This window comes from Nycticebus coucang, chromosome 3 (genome assembly GCF_027406575.1).
Source record: "Nycticebus coucang isolate mNycCou1 chromosome 3, mNycCou1.pri, whole genome shotgun sequence".
Lineage (NCBI taxonomy): Eukaryota > Metazoa > Chordata > Mammalia > Primates > Lorisidae > Nycticebus > Nycticebus coucang.
In genome coordinates, this window is record NC_069782.1 from 80,340,903 (window position 1) to 80,354,597 (window position 13,695).

The window sequence follows — 13,695 nt, forward strand, 5'->3', positions numbered from 1 at the left end:
GTGACATCACAGCTCACAGCAACCTCAAAGTCTTGGGCTTAAGCAATTCTCCTGCCTCAGACTCCCAAGTAGCTGGGACTACAGGCACCCGCCACAATGCCCAGCTATTTTTTGGTTGTAGTTGTCAGTGTTGTTTGACCAGCCCAGGCTGGATTCGAACCCGCCAGCTCCAATGTATGTGGCTGGCGCCCTTAGCTGCTGAGCTACAGGCACCAAGCCCCTTTGCTAGTTATTATCTCTGGTCCTTTCCAGGCCCTAATTATCCTCCACCACCTTAGATGGTCCAAAAAGCTTCGCTACCAGTTTCAGTGTTTTTAGTCTCCTCTTTTTTTTTTTGAGACTGAGTCTGAAGCTGTCACCCTGGGTACAGAACTGCGGCATCACAGCTCACAGCAACCTCACACTCCTGAGCTTAAGCAATTCTCTTACCTCAGCCTCCCAAGTAGCTGGGACGACAGGTGCCCGCCACAACACCTGGCTATTTTTTGGTTGTAGTTGTCATTGTTGTTTGGCAGGCCCCAGCTAGGTTCAAACCAGCCAGCCCCAGTGTATGTGGCCAGCACCCAGCTGCTGAGCTACAAGTGCCGAGGCAGGTCTTCCTCTTTTCAAAATGATTTTCCAATGTGTAACTGATATCTCCCTAATCTGCAAATCTAATTTTTTTTTTTTTTTGAGACAAGTCTCACTCTGTCACCTTGGATAGCATGCCATGGCATCATCCTAGCTCACAGCAACCTCAAACTCTTGGGCTTGATCAATCCTATTGCCTCAGCCTCCCAAGTAGCTGGGACTAGAGGCATGTACCACCATCCTCCTTTACAAAGAAACAGCCAATTATATACAACTAGAGAACATCCAAGCTCCAATGTTTCAGATATTAGTGGAATAACAAACCTATACCATGAGAAAAAAAAGGCTCATCGGAAACACAAAATTGTAAACGGAAGAGTGACAAGGTCTACAACAACAAAGTAAATGAAAGATAATAAATAGTTTTCAAATCTAGTTATTGAGATAGTCTCTCACTCACTCACCCTAGGTAGACTGGAGTCATAGCTCACAGCAACCTCAAATTCTTGGGCTCAAGTAATCCTCTTGCCTCACACCGAGTAGCTGGGACTAGGCGCCCACAACAACGCCTGGCAAGTTTTTCTATTTTTAGTAGAGACAGGTGTCTCACTCTTGCTCAGACTGGTCTCAAACTCCTGAGCTCAATCTACCTGGCTGGGCCTCCCAAAATGCTAGGATTCCAGGTATGAGCTACCACGCCTGGCCCTACTTATTTTTAGTTCAGGGGTCCTCAAACTACAGCCCGTGGGCCACATGAGGCGGTGTGATTGTATTTGTTCCCGTTTTGTTTTTTCACTTCAAAATAAGATATGTGCAGTGTGCATAGGAATTTGTTCATAGTTTTTTTTTTAAACTACAGTTTGGCCCTCCAAACGTCTGAGGGACAGTGAACTGACCCCGTTTAAAAAGTTTGAGGACCGGGTGGCGCCTGTGGCTCAGTCGGTAAGGCGCCGGCCCCATATACCGAGGGTGGCGGGTTCAAACCCAGCCCTGGCCAAACTGCAAACCAAAAAATAGCCGGGCGTTGTGGCAGGCGCCTGTAGTCCCAGCTACTCGGGAGGCTGAGGCAGGAGAATCGCTTAAGCCCAGGAGTTGGAGGTTGCTGTGAGCTGTGTGAGGCCACAGCACTCTACCGAGGGCCATAAAGTGAGACTCTGTCTCTACAAAAAAAAAAAAAAAAAAAAAAAAAGTTTGAGGACCCCTGCTTTAGTTCTATATTTAATTGCACATATGAACTTAGTTTAGTGATCCACTGACCCCACCCCTCTCTTCAAAAACACCACTAGGGGCCTCTAAGCACATCATTCCGTATTTTTTTTTCATTCTGTGTTTTATTAAAGAACTAATAGTCTTTAAAATATTGGCTGTAAAAACTGATATATATGATTCAGTAAAATATCCAAACACATTTATTTTTGATTTACTTTTCTAAAAACTAAGTATGTCTTAATTGATAAAGATATACAAACATTGGCTCTTATCTTTAAAATTATTCATATGATTGGGCATCAAACTCTCCTACAATTCCCCTATTACACAGTCTGCCATGTTGTGAAAATTACCAGCTCTTAGAAAATAAGCAAAAGAAATTACGGGGAAAAATACAAAAACCTCCCAATCAAACTGGCCTACCTGCCTCAGCCTCCCAAAGTGCTAGGATTATAGGCGTGAGGCACCGCATTCGGCCAATTTTTCACTTATTTAAGAGGATTAACAAGCATCCTCCTCTAAAAATAACTTTAGACAGTGACAGTAGAGCCAACCCCATGAGTTTAAATTTTTCTTCTCAACATTCACACCAAAGGAGCAGGTGTTTCAGTTAGAGAAAAACCCTATTCATCAATTCTAAGAAGCATGTATTTTTCATATTTCAGAATCTCTGAAAGTGTAGTGCTCCATATAAGCAATGGTTTCTTACAAGTAAAAGCACATTTTCTATACAAATGGTTTATAAAACTATGGTGCACCTTACAATTGACGCAATTCAATATAATTCAACAGTTAATCTTGTAAGTGTTAAAGAGTTGGTCCAAATAGTTAATATGGACCCTCTGGTACTAAAAAGGCATTGTAAAAGCATAAAAACTAGTGAAAAGGTGAGAGAGGGGGAAAGGAAATAAAAAAGAGTTCCTACTTCACATATGCTTGGAAAGGAGTCTCACACTATACATATCCCAGCACTCTGGGAGCCTGAAGTAGATGGGTTGCTTGAGCTGAGGAGTTCCAGACCAGCCTGAGCAAGAGTGAGACCTCCATCTGTACTAAAAATAGAAAAACTAGCTGGTCATTGTGTCATGGTAGTCTCAGCTGCTCAGAAGGCTGAGGCAGGAGATCACTTGAGTTTGCTGTGAGTTAGGCTGACCCAGAGCACTCTAGCCTGGGGCAACAGAGTGAGATTCTGTTTCAAAAAAGGAAAATAAAAATTAGCATCAGAGTATGATATTTTCCTTCCTTTCCAAGGCCTCCGGCTCCTAAAATCCAAGAGATCAATACAGTTCACTAGCCACTGCTAGGCCAGACAGGAACATTTCCCCATTTATTTATTTTAATATGTAATAAAGTCAGTTACAGACTCAGCCTGCAATCTAGTAGTGGAGCTAATATTTGTTTTTTAAAAAAAAATGCTCTAAAATACCAAATAACTCACAGAAATGCACATTTAACTTGTATATGTCAATGCATATAAGCTATACTTCAAAAGGTAATTTTTTTAAAGTATAATCAAAATATGCTAGATAAGAAACTGTATGCCTTAAAAAAAAAAAAAAAGGACTTCAGAAGAGGGTCCAACTCTGAAAAAAATGGGTAAGAATTAAGAAAGAGGTGGAATTTGAAATGAGGCTTAAAAAATGGGTAGGACTGGCTCAGCGCCTGTAGCTCAGTAGCTAGGGCGCCAGTCACATACACTGGAGCTGTCGGGTTCTAACCCAACCCAAGCCTGCTAAACAACAATGACAACTACAACCAAAAAATAGCCAGGCATTGTGGCAGGTGCCTATAGTCCTAGCCACTTGGGAGGCTGAGGCAGCAGAAGCGCTTGGGCCCAGGAATTTTGAGGTTACTGTGAGCTGTGATGCCGGCACTCTAACCAGGGCGACATAGTGACTCTGCCTCAAACAAACAAGAGTGGTGCCTGTGGCTCAAAGAAGTAGGGTGCGGGCCCCATATACGGGAGGTGGCGGGTTCAAACCCAGCCTCGGCCGAAAACTGCAAAAAAAAAAAAGGTCTTGAACATGCGACAATTTGTCCATATATGCAGTATAAGGAACAATCTAGTAGGGGAGGAAAGAATATGGGCAGGGAGCAAAACTAATGATAGAAAAGAACAAGGTAAATCTGAGGCAAATAGAAAGAACTTCATTTGATGGAAGACATTAGAAACTTCTGAGCAGAGAAGTGATAAAAATTGACTTCAAAATTAATTATGGCAGAAATGCATAAGATAAACTGGATAAAGGAAAACGTGAAGGCAAGATAATCTTACCATTTGTCCAGGTGAAATGAAAACCTGATTTATAGTAAGAAAAAAAAAAAAATTACATACGCTGAGTGTGTGTGTGTTTGTGTACACACACACATCCAGAGAGAGAAAGAATACTATATGAAGCTAAATAACACTAGGTCGGGCATGGTAGCTCACATCCGTAATCCTAGCCCTCTGGGAGGCCAAGGCAGGTGGACTGCCTGAGCTCACGAATTCAAGACCAGCCTGAGCAAGAGAAAGATCTTTTCTCTGAAAAAATAGCCAGGCACTGTGGTGGGTACCTGAAGTCCCAGCTACCTGAGAGGCTGAGGCAAGAGAATCGCTTTAGCCCAGGAGTCTGAGGTTGCTGTGAGCTGTGAAACAATAGTGAGACTGTGTCTCAAAAAAAAAAAAAACAAAAACGGATTTGAAAAGTCAGTAAATAAATTTCTGGAAAAAATACAAAACATCAAAATTCACACAATTAGTAGGAAACCTATACAAACAAATAGCTATTCAATAAACTGAAACGTATTCAGAGTCCCTTCCACGAAAAAGATCTAGGCATGACTAGCCTTACAGGTGAGATTTGCCAAACTTTCAAGGAGCAGATAAGTCCAGTCTAAACTGCTTCAAAAAAGAGAAAATGGAAAGACACCAAACTCATCTTATCATTCTATTTCTACCCTGATACCATGAATTAGGAATTGTAGTAGAGTTAACAGGAATAAAGAGCAAAACAGTTATAATATCATGAAAACAGAATCAACAGCTGTTGGCTAAACATAATATGATAAAAAGGGAAATGGTCTGGGTTTGGTATGTCATCAACAGAAAACAAGGAACACCAGAGAAGCAAGTTTGGTAAAGAAAAGGAGCTCAGTCTAAACCAGAACAACTAGGTACAGATATGCATAAAGCAACTGAAAAAAACAGGATTTGTGTGAAGAAAAATAAACAATTGGGATTATTCACATAGAAAAGTCTGAATGATAATGTCAAGGGACCAGAGACATACAGAAACATCTGAGAAGTGAAACTTGGAGAACACCTATTTAAGAAGAGGAAGAGCAGCAGGGAGAAAAGGGGCAAAGAAGAACAAACTCAGTGCAATGCCACATAAACCCCATTTTTCATTTCATTAATTGCTGTCATCTTTCACAATTATCCTGGGTTCCAAGGTAATATTTTTCATTTTATTTATTTATTTTTGAGACACAGTCTTACTATATCTCCCTCCATAGCGTGCTATGGCATCACTGCTCACAGCAACTTCAAACTCTTGGGCTTAAGCAATTCTCTTGCCTCAGCCTCCCCAGTAGCTGGGACTACAGGCACCCAACATAATGCCTGGCTGTTTCTTTATTGTTATCATTGTTGTTTAGCAGGCCCGGGCCGGGTTCAAACCTGCCAGCCTCAGTGTACGAGGCTGGCGCCCTAATCACTGAGCTATGGGTGCCAAGCCCAAGATAATATTTTTAAAGAATCCTCAGACTCTCCCAGCACCACCAGCACAAGGTGAAGCCCCTATTTTAAGCTCTTGTAATATTCTGCACTTATATTAAAACCACATTAAACTACAAAATTCATTCTTCAATGTATGGCTCTCCCACTAGACTTCAAGCTACATGAGGGTAAAGACTATACCTGTTACTGTATCCTACTGCCTTGCATTATATGTTACAAGTAGTTGCTGAATGAAATGTATGGCCAAATGGCAGCCAAGGACAGGAGAATGCTAAATGTTACAGAAAGCTCAGGGAGAGGACTGAGAAAAGGTGCTTAAACTTATGAAGGTGAAATCCAGATAACAAGGGTTAAGAATGAATGGCGAGGCCAGGAATAGTGGCTCACACCTGTAAATAATCATAGCAGTCTGGAGGCTGAGGCAAAAGGATTCCTTGAGCTCAGGAGTTCAGGACCAGCCTAAGCAAGACCACACTGTCTCTACTAAAAACAGAAAAATTAGCTGGGCATTGTGGCAGGTGCCTGTAGTATCAGCTACTCGGGAGGTTGAGGCAGGAAGGATAGCATGAACCTAAAAGTTTGAAGTTGTTTTGGGGTAATCTGACACCAGGGCATTGTAGCCTGGGCAAGAGTGAGATTCAGTCTCCAAAAGGGGGGAGGAGATCAGGAAAAGTAGACTACTCTTGGCGAACTCTAGAGAAGGAATTATGAATGAGTTTTCAACTTTATTTCAATTGTGCTCTATTTTGCAATTTTTCTTTAATGACCACATACTACTTTTATAACAAAAAAATTCTAAAATGTTATAATGATTTGAAAGGGAAAAGCAACAAGACAGCTTGAGGAAGTAGTTGACTTAAGGTTTCTGTAAACTGAAGGAATCTTAAGTACATTTGAACCTTTAAGAACTCAAAGACGACAGGATAACTCATGTTCTGTTGATTAGGAAAAGCAAAGAAAAAATAAAACAAGGTGCCACCTACTAAAAAGGACAAAAAATATTTTTCCTCTGAGCTGGAAGGATAGAAGGAATCTAAGGAAGGAGCTCCCACAGGCTTTCCCAATCTTTTCTGTAGAGCTGTGGTTCTCAACCTGTGGGTTGTGACCCCTTTGTGACAACAAAAATACATCCTGCATATCAGATATTTACATTACGATTCATAACAGTAGCAAAATTACAATTATGAAGTAGCAACAAAAATAATTTTATGTTTGGGGGGGTCACCATAACATGAGGAACTGTATTAAAGGGTCAAAGCATTAGGAAGAACGCATTAGGAAGGCTGAGAACCACTACTGCAGAGGGTAACGAGAAGTGAAGTAAAAAAGATGTAAAATGGGCTCTGAGGAGAATATGAAGGGAGAAAAAAATAAAACATCAACAGAGTATTGGTTCTATTAAAAATACATCGTAGGCTCAACACCTATAGCTCAAACGGCTAAGGTGCCAGCCACATACACCAGAGCTAGTGGGTTCAAATCCTGGGCCTGCCAAGCAACAATGACAACTACAAGCAAAAAACAGCTGGGCCTTGTGGCAGGCACCTGTAGTCCCAGCTACTTGGGAGGCCGAGGCAAGAGAATCACTTAAGCTCAGGAGTTGGAGGTTGCTGTGAGCTGTGGCATCACAGCACTCTACCCAGGGCAACAGCTTGAGGCTCTGTCTCAAAAAAAAAAAAAAAAAAATTCTAAATTTCAATGGCCTTTCATAAACTCAATTCAGAGAATTGTCCCTATTTTACCTTTAAATGTAAAAACCTAATTCTGGTCCACAGTCTTTATTTCAACAACTGAAAACAATGAGAAGCAACTAAGTTACGTTCTACTTTAATTCAAAGTTTAACTCCTCTTACAAGTAAATACAATAAACCAGTTGTTTTCAACTCAAGCAACAACATAGCAATCATTTCAAAGTGTTTGCAGAAAGAGTGTGCTTTAAAACAAACTAGCAAAAGCAAAACGAAAAACTCATAAACTTGAATAGGATGTACCTGGGTTCAAATCCCAGCTCACTTAACTTATTTAACCTCTTTGCATGTTGGTTTCCTCCTCTAAAAATAACGAAGAATACAATAAACCAGGGTTGCTATAAGGATTAAATGACATAACAGTGGTTCCAAGTTCATACTATATACTAACAGTTTGTTAACCGTTTAAAGGGAAAAACCTGCAGCACTTTGACCAAATTAAAACATCCAAGAGCCAGGTTGTAATCCCAGCATTCTGAGGCAGAGGCGGTCAGATAGCTTGAACTCAGGAGTTCGAGACCAGCCTGAGCAAGTGCAAGACCCCGTCTTTGAAACATAACTGGGCGGGCGTTGTGGAGGGCGCCTGAAATCCCAGCTATTTGGAAGGCTGAGGCAAGGGGATCGCTTAAGCCCAGGAGTTTGAGGCTGCTGTGAGCTATGACGCCACAGCACTGTACCGGGGGAGAAAGTCAGACTGTCTCAAATTAAAAAAAAAAAATCCAAGAGCATTAAAGAGTACAAGTCACAAAACGCCAGACCCTAACACATCGCATATTATTTTTCTTCCCTGACGCGCGCTTTTTTTTTTTCGAGACTATGTCGCCCTGGGCAGAGTGCGGTCGCGTCACAGCTCACAGCAACCTCAAACTCTTGGGCTTAAGCGATTCTCTTGCCTCAGCCTCCCCAGTAGTTGGGACTACAGGCGCCCGCCACAACGCCCGGCTACGCAAGCTCTTTTTTTTTTTTTTTTTTTCTTGCCAAACCTTTCCACTGGGAGTCTGGAAAGAGAAGAGGGGGGAAAAAAAAAGAGCCTGTACAATCCAGCAAAAAGTTTTCCGAAACTGCAGTGCAGGATCACAACAGACATGGCAGCGAAGGCCGCACAAAACAACAGGTGAACCGACACGCAGACCACAGAGAAACCTGGCACCCTCCCGTCGCCCAAGTGTTGGGGCGGGCGAGCAGCTCCTAGGGGCGCGACCACCCCAAGAAACCGACTTGTTCTTTTTTTGTTTCTTCCCGAAGCGTAGAGAGACAAATCACCAATATCAACCTCACAGCTCCGAAGCGGAGAGGTGAGCGCCTTTCCCATGTAAGGTTCCACGAGCGTTCTCAGAGCGGCTTTCTCCCACACCGCCCAGCCCAAACTGGGCCTGCGACCCTGGAGTGGGGAACAAAAGAGGGGCCAGGCGGCGGGGACGCAGCAGGGGGCAGTGGGTCTCCGGCTGAGCAGTCCGGGCCCAGGGCCCGCCGCGGCCTGACCAGCCGGGCCGGGCTGCCCTTCGCTCGGGCCTCCGCGCGCCCAGCTCCCTCCCAAACTTCGCCCGAGAGCCGCGCCGGCCTCCCCGGCCGCGGCGGGCCCCTCCTGGACCGCACACGCACTTGCCCGCCGGCCAACTCACCCGGAACCCGGGGAACTCATCCTCCAGCCCTCAGCGCGGAGCGGGTGGGCGCGGCGAGCCGCCGGGGCGCGGCGGGGGCCCGGCTCGGCCTTGCCGTCGGCGTGCAGCGGCCCAGGCCCGGTCGCCCCTCGCGCGGCCGTGCGATCTTCGTCTCGCGCGGACCGACGCCCCGCAGTCCGAGCCTTCCTGCCCTCCCTTCTCCCTCCTTTTTTCTCCTCCCTCCTCCTTCGCCAAGCCCGGCAGGCGGATTCCAATCTGTGCAGCCTCTGCCGCCGCCGTCGCCGCAGCCGACACTCGCTCCGGGGGAGGGGACGGCGCGGGCGCGGGGGCCTTGGGGAGGGGCGGTTCTCCGGGAGCCTCGGCGCGGCGCGCGCGCACCAGACCCCGGACTCCGGCCCCGCCCCGCCCCGCCCGCCACACGAACGCAGCCGAGCGCTAGGCGAAAGCGCCCGAAGGGTCCTCAGCCCGGCGCCCCGCTGCCCGGGAAGAGGACTAGCCGCCGGCAAGGGGGCGCCGGGCTGTTGTTGGGAGGTTAGGGTGCTCTCCTCCGCACCGGCCTGCGGGTCCCTCCCAACCCGCCGGCCCTACGGCCGCGGTGGCCGAACCGCGGGGCACACGCGACGGAGGCGGTGGAGGGCAGCGCCGACATGGACGCCGCCTCTACGGACCGGTGCGGGACCTTTTGTTCTCTCGGATTCCTACGTGTGGACCCCTTCTCCGACCGAGAACGGAGCCACACCGCCCAGAACGCACCAAGTCAGTCACCAAGGTGGGAGATTGCTAGGTCCTGGTAGTAGTCTGTGTGACAAAAAGAAAAATGTAGTTACTAGTTACATGGCATTCATTATTCACCCACCTACATACCCCCTACCTCCCCGCCCCGGCTTTTTCTGGGCTCTCTGCCGCCGAGCGGAGGCCGAGTTAGGGAGGTGGAGGCGAACCCGCTCGGAGGAGCTGAGGGGGAAAGCATCGATCCAGAAGCGCCCAGGCCCTGCCTGCTCGGGCTCCGGTGATCTCCGAGCCCGTGAATTCCAAAGGCATAAGATAAGCAGCGGCCCGAGCTCGTCTAAATTGAAGTCAGCAGACTATAAATATTCCTCACATCTCTACCTTTGGCTCACTCTATTGACCTCGTATACCCTCCAGAGTCTCATTCCCTCCGTTCGGAAAATGCAAATAATTGTCACTACCTCTTTTCTTCTATACCCCATTTGTAGAAAATGCTGTTTAAACTATTTTAGGTGAAGAAAGAGAAGATAAGGCTCCATTTTACCTAACTGTGACCTTCACCTCTTTGGTAAGTAGTTCAACAAATGTATCAGGTTCAGTTAAGTCACTTTGCAAAAGGTATTTTTTAATCCCTTTTTTAAAAATCACCTTTGAAGCTGGGTAAAAAGAAAAATAATGTACCAGGCACTGATCCTTGGATTTTCACGCATTCTTACCTGAAAGATGTTTAAATTCCAGGGTATTCCACATTCTAGTGTAAATGTTTAAATTCCCCTATATATTTTGTTTAGATTTTTTTGGTCCATCTTTTATTCTGTCCTGCTTATCTACCTTCCCCTTAATGCTTCAGACATCCTCTGTAATTCCGAATTATTTTTCATTTTTATTTTGCTCTCTAATCTTTTTTCTGAGCTCCTTCTTTAGCTGTCTCAAGTTTGAGAGTCATGGGTTTTGGTATCTTGCTATGCAAGATGAATATGATACTTGAGATTTCTTGCATCAACGAGAATTGGTCACTTTTCTTTCTCAAGTTTCCTACATAGTACGCTGCTTCAATTTTAAAGGAAAGGGTAGACTTTTTTGCTCAAGGAGATTCAGGTTGATTGGAGGAAGAGCTCTTTGATGTATGCTGAGAAATGTGTCAAGGCAGAGAAAAACACAAGCTCTTGAGGCCTAGTTTGATTTTTAGACATATGAATCAGTCTATAAAGCAACCAACAATCTCATGTTGGACCTTTAATACAAATTTCTGAACCGTATTAATACAAATTAGCATTTCCTGGCTTGTGTTATGTGTCACTGTAGAAATGAGAACAAAATTGAGCCATCAAATTTTAAGTCATGGTATCTTCACTTTCCTGCAAAAGGATTTCTTTTTCCAACCTTTGGTAATTGTACTTGATACCCTTTTGCTTTCCTCAGATAAGGAGTGCCTAGTGCCCAAGCTTAAACCCTCAGCAACCTACCTACCGACAACTAGCGGGGCATGGTGTTCTTGCAGGTTGCTGGCATGTTTGTGCTTGCAAGCCTGTTTCTCCGGTTTGCCTGCCCACTAAATGAATAGAGCAGCCAGGAAGCTCAAGGAGACATCTGGACATGACACGTATGGTCTGGCCCCTAAACTCAAAGTCAACCCCTCAAGGACCAAATTTAACATTATCTAATGTGATAGTATTTTTTAAAGTAAATTAATAAAATAAGCTGGAAATGGGTCTTTTCCTCTTTTCTTTTTCCCCATTAATTTGAAGCATAAGTCCCAAGAAGCATAAGTGCCCAAATCAGCATTAGTTTGGAATGGAAATGACTCTTCCTATACATGTGGTTCTAAGCTCCACAAAGACACCTTCCCTAAATATTTATCTTAAATGAACATCCCATAAAAGCTAATTTCATGTTCTTTATACCACTTTTTACTGTCTGAAATTACCTTGTTCATTTAGTTATTTATGATCTGAGTCTGCCCCACCAGAATGTAAACTCCATGAGAGCGAAGACTATCAATCTGTTCTCAACTCTCTCCTCAGAGCCTAGTGTCTGGCACGTGGTAAGTGTTCAGTATTTGTTAAAAGAGTGAGATAGATAAGCATAGAATTCCTATAAGCATTTCTGAACTTTATCAACAAGACCCTTCCAGTGTTAAGAGTGTAGTATGGCTGGCTACATGGGAAAGCATGAGGGGTCGGCCTGAGTAGCCATGGATTACATCATCTTCAGTGAAATGGGGACTTCTGCCTTCAGGGATCCAAGTTGAACAGATTAATCCAAGTTAATCCATCCAAAGTCATTTTCCTGTTGTAAAGATTTTATGAGGCAAAAGGCAACACTGAGTCTCTAAGAGTCTGGAGAAGCGTTAGGACCCAGTGAGGAGTGACTAGAGAAAGGATGCCGTTGGTAGGGTGACACTTTAGCTTGGTTTCAAACTTAAACAGATGGATGTTGTGGGAATAGAAGAAAGATTCATTTTTCAGCATAGTCCCTGCTACATCATTTTATTGGTTAATAGTACCACTCCATCGTGATTTAGAAGGATCAAGCCAAAAGAGAAACGTGTTTAAGAAAAAGATGGATACATAAAATTCAATGTACGAAATAAAGTTTAAAAACCTGACTTCCTGACTTTGTTCCTTTCTTTGTAAAGGTACATTATTTTACTTCCCCTTCTATGTTTACTAAACAACTTACTCTCTTTTTTTTTTTTTTGTCAAGAGAGGGTCTTGTTCTGTTAGAGTACAATAGTATCATCATAGCTCATTGCAACCTCAAACTCCTGGGCTCAAGCAATTCTCTGGTCTTGGCCTCCTGAGTAACTGGGACTACAAGCAAGCACCATCATACCCACTAATTTTTTTGTTTGTTTGTTTTTTGTAGAAGTGGAATCTTGTTATTGCCCAGGCTGATCTTAAACTCCTGGCTTCAAGCAGTCTTCCCTCCTTGGCCTCCCAAAGTATTAGGGTTACAGGTGTGACCCACCAGTGCCTGGTCCTTACTCCATTTTAATTTTTCTTTGCTTCAAAGCACTTGTTCACTATGATCAAAAGACATTTGACTAAGGATATTTCAGCAAAGTAGGCATCACTTGGTCTAGCCTACTCCATGGCCTCTGCATTCCTCCTTCCCCTGACATTTATACACTGTTTACCATAAAAGCCAATCTTTCCTGGGCTCTGAGGCAGGGAGAATTTTCAGAGCTTCAGTCCCAACCCCAAAACTCAGTCTCCTGCTGCCTCTGCTGCTTACATGGGGAGCTCTGACCCTGGCCCCCTTTCTAAGAACTGACTCATAGCCCTTGTGTTTGAAACTCTGGCTTGTTAACCAGCCTGGAACTCAAATTTCTCTGCTTATTATCTGGACTCAGCCCCAGACTTGCAACCCAGACTCTGCTGTGCATTAATATATTTCGGGGGCCAACACTTAACCTCCAGCTCTTAATTTCTAGATTCTAAATTCTCTGTGTTCATAATCTACTTACCTATTGGGCTTCCTTTGCCCTATTACCTCAGATTGGATATCCTGCTGCCAGCTGTTATCCTGAACTACCACCTGTTGTTTGCTCACTATTCTGGCTATCAGGTACTCCCACCAAGCACCCAACCCCAGTTCCCACTCAGCCTGCTGTAAATCTTGGCCTCCCTGTCTTGCTATAGCTCATTGCCCTGCCTGTCTCTGTCCTCAGAGCACTAGGTTTTATGACCTATTACACTTGGATTATTTTTTAACCAGATAAAAGACTATATAATATCTATATGTGTATGTATATATAACATGTATCTATTAAATATATATATTCATATAGATTACTAGTGTCTGTTCAGAAAAAGAATATTCAGGGTGGCCATAAAATTCATGTGCAAAATTTTATGGCCACCCTATATATACACCAAATATACGTTCAGAAATGAAAGACCCATATCTGATTCTACTTACTATTCCTAAACATTGTTCACACTCAAAAATTCCTTTAGGGCTGCTAGTCCAAAAATCTCAACATGTAGAGCTGAATAGGATTACCTTATAAACAGCTATTCAAAGGAAGGCAAGGTGGCTTGATAAAGATGATAATTGGGGAGATAAAACCCCGTATCAGGAGTGCAGAGTC

General features: G+C 44.1%; 1 protein-coding gene across 3 annotated transcripts in view; it reads right to left on the bottom strand.

Annotated features, from left to right (window-relative positions):
- Nucleotides 1–12,198, bottom strand: part of BMPR1A (bone morphogenetic protein receptor type 1A) — a 191,765-nt gene extending 179,567 nt beyond the window's left edge. Inside the window, exon 1 of one of the 3 annotated variants that reach the window (XM_053583813.1) lies at nucleotides 9,727–12,198. The gene's annotated coding sequence lies outside the window, so the exon portion shown is untranslated. Of the gene's footprint in view, nucleotides 1–8,870; nucleotides 9,158–9,623; nucleotides 9,642–9,726 lie in introns of those variants that run through there. The other 2 variants (XM_053583814.1, XM_053583812.1) reach the window with 2 other exon arrangements.
- Between the last annotated feature and the right edge of the window lie 1,497 nt (nucleotides 12,199–13,695).